Source organism: Falco naumanni, unplaced genomic scaffold, assembly GCF_017639655.2.
Source record: "Falco naumanni isolate bFalNau1 unplaced genomic scaffold, bFalNau1.pat scaffold_276_arrow_pat_ctg1, whole genome shotgun sequence".
NCBI lineage: Eukaryota > Metazoa > Chordata > Aves > Falconiformes > Falconidae > Falco > Falco naumanni.
The window spans coordinates 27,244-30,270 of record NW_024427421.1 but is presented as its reverse complement, the minus strand read 5'-3'; positions in this window follow the sequence as shown (position 1 = coordinate 30,270).

The following is a 3,027-nucleotide window of genomic DNA, read 5'->3' as shown; positions in this document are numbered from 1 at the left end:
ACAATAGAACAAATGGAAAAACTCACCATAGGCGCTGTACAGGGAGTCCAACAAAATTTCTTCATTAAGAAATGTAGTACTTCAAAACTGAATGGGTCTGAAGAGACTTTTAGCAAAAGAAAGAGGATTGTGTATGGTTATTAATCAAACTTGCTGTGTCTATGTTAACCAAGAAAAACGTATTGAAACGGATTTGCAACAAAATTGGATAACCCCCAAAATACTACATCAAGTATCCCTAGATGACACTTCCCTTGGATTTTCTGACCTCTGGGAAAAGTTTACTTCTTGCCTACCTCATTTTACGTGGCTGAAGCAGCCCTTTGTTGTAGTTATCATAATTACTGTATTAGAATTATTGATTTGTATTACATTACGATGCTTTTGTGCATGTGAAAAAAAAATAACGATAGCAGTTATGAAGAATGGAAGAAACAAGGGCTAAGACAAAGGCTAGAAGATGGGAAATATTTTACCAGAATCCATACTAAGAATGGTATTGTTTAAGCAAAAGAATTTGCTAAGGGAAAAGAAAAGGGGGGGACTTGATGCGAGACAGCGCGGTGCCCCCCGAAAGCCGGGCTGCAGGCAGGAGCCGCCCCGGGGCCGGCAGCCGTCGGCAGGCGGGCAGGAGCCTCCCTGCCTGCAGAGAGGGGCTGGGGCTCGGCCCGCTCAGCGCCTCGGGGGGCAGCCAGGGCAGGGGGAGCCGAGCCCCACCGGCGTGTGAATACAGAGCCTCTGGCAGGGGCCTGCGAGCTGCTGGAAGAAAACAGGCTGCTGAAGGGGTAAGGCTCAAGGACACCAGGGTAAAATCACTGTGGTGGGGGGAGATCCTGACCTCCTACTCAAATGGGCCCCCCGAAGAGAGTGAATCCCCCCGCTCGGGGAGCACAGGGAGTAAATTTAAAATGAACTCTACCTTTAAATTGAAGCGAGAATGCAACTAACCAATAATTAGCTCGTAGGTGTAGACTTTGGGCAGAACTAACCAACTTCACTGTGTAAATATGTGAATAAAATTACGTGTGCAAGTCAGGAGGAGCGACCCCCCTTGCACCCGGCACCGCAATAAACACACCCGCTTTATAACTTACCCTGGGTTACGGAGTTTAATTCCGCACGTCAGACAGAATAAGCAGCCTTTTTACTAAGCAATTAGCTCTTCACCGACCATTTCCCCAGCCACTCTCTCACCTGAACGCACTCAAACATCGACCTGCAGTAAAACTCTCCTGCAGAGCCCCTGTGCCTGCTCTGCAGCCTCAGGATTTCAGGCAGGGAGAGCAGTTTGCTGATGCTCCTCTCCTGCCCCTCCAGATGCCTTTGCTCCTGTGCTCACTGCCTGCTTCCCGGGGGAGGGGGGATGGGGGCGGGGGCGGGGGGTGGGGGTGGTGGCTCACTCCCACCCATTGCCCTGCAGGACAGAGACATCCACCGCATTACAGACGGGGTCGGCCCGGCAAGTCTCTGCCTCCTCCGTGTATTGCTTTCCTGATCCTGCTTCCCACCTCAGGCGTAGGGCCAGGAGGCACCAGCCTGGAGCAGGGGTACCCAGCCAGGCCTGGGGGAAGGGGTGCATCTCAGAGGCAGAGGGGCTCTAATCGCCCCGTTTGCAGTGAGGAAGTAGCTTGTGCAAGTGAGTCCACATCACAGAGCAAAATCCTGCCACAGGACCTGGGCTACCCAGGAGCACACAGCTAAAATGTACGGAGAGTGGGATACTGCACTGCCTGGTCCTACTCCCACCTCACACAGTGCCCGCCTCAGGAGCCCTCAGTGGGGAATTCCCCTGTTTTCTCGCAATACCCAGTATCCCCATCATCACCTCCACTCCAGCCAGTTCACACCCCCATGCCCCTTCGATGGGTGTGCAATTGCATCCGCAGCCCAGCAGCAGCACAGTGAAGCGGTGCGGTACCCAGGTGGGTGGATGCCCCCTCCGTGGGGCAGATCCGTCACACAGCTACAGCACGAGGTAGAGCACAGCACTCCCACTGTGCCCGCTGAACAGGCATGTCAGTACTCATTTCTGGATTTGCTGATCTTTGTAATGCACTCTGTAGCCCAAGGCCTTATTTATCACCCATGCTATCCTCTGCACTGACAGCAGTGCTGATCTTCCTCGCAGGCTGTTGTTTTCTCATCTCACCCCTGACATCAGAGTGCATCAGAAATAACAATTTTTTTCCTCTGTGGCCTCTTAATGTGAGGGCAGTTCCCTGGCATCCCTGTCTAACAGCTAGGCACTGAGGCACAGGGAAATAACAAACATTCCTTAGATCCTGGGCCAGGTGAGCCGTGGGTTTTGCTGGCAGACCCGAAGTGCACAGTGCAGTGAGTATCTGGCTCTGCAGCCACAGCAGCGGAGCGCTGAGCACCAAGAGGTGCTGTGCCAGTGGAAAATGAGGGACGCACCCTGGCACGGCGGTGGAGAGACTGGATGAAATGATCTTCCTGTAGGCCCTGTGTAGCCTCCGCCGGTAACATTCAGTTACCCAGAGTGATTTAAAGAGTCAGTCACCAATATTCGAGTGAGCGGAGGTTATCTTTATTCACCAGCGCTGGGTGCATGGGGGATCCCTCCACCAAAGTCATGCACACCGAGGGGATTCTTCAGTCCCCTCTTTATACAAGCAACTCAGACCTATTCATTAACTTTCCAGGAAATCGTTCACATATTCATTACAATGCCAGGAACTCATTTACACATCTCACTAAACTAGTGACCATGATTTAAGTCCTTGTCTTTGCCACCTTTCATAAACAACAGGAACTTAGGACCAGATAGCCTTTTTAAAGATGACAAACCCAAGGACTTCGCAATTAGTACATCCCTCATGTTAGCAATAAGGGTCCTTGAGTGTTTCCCAACTTTTAGATAAACATAAGTACATCATCCTATAGATAAGTGGTGCATCATTCATCATTCAGCATTTCGTTGTCAATGCAGTTTCATTTGCGCATCCCATAACAAGTCTGTGTCGTGGTAAAACACACAGATTTACATTGGTTGTAGAACTACTACAC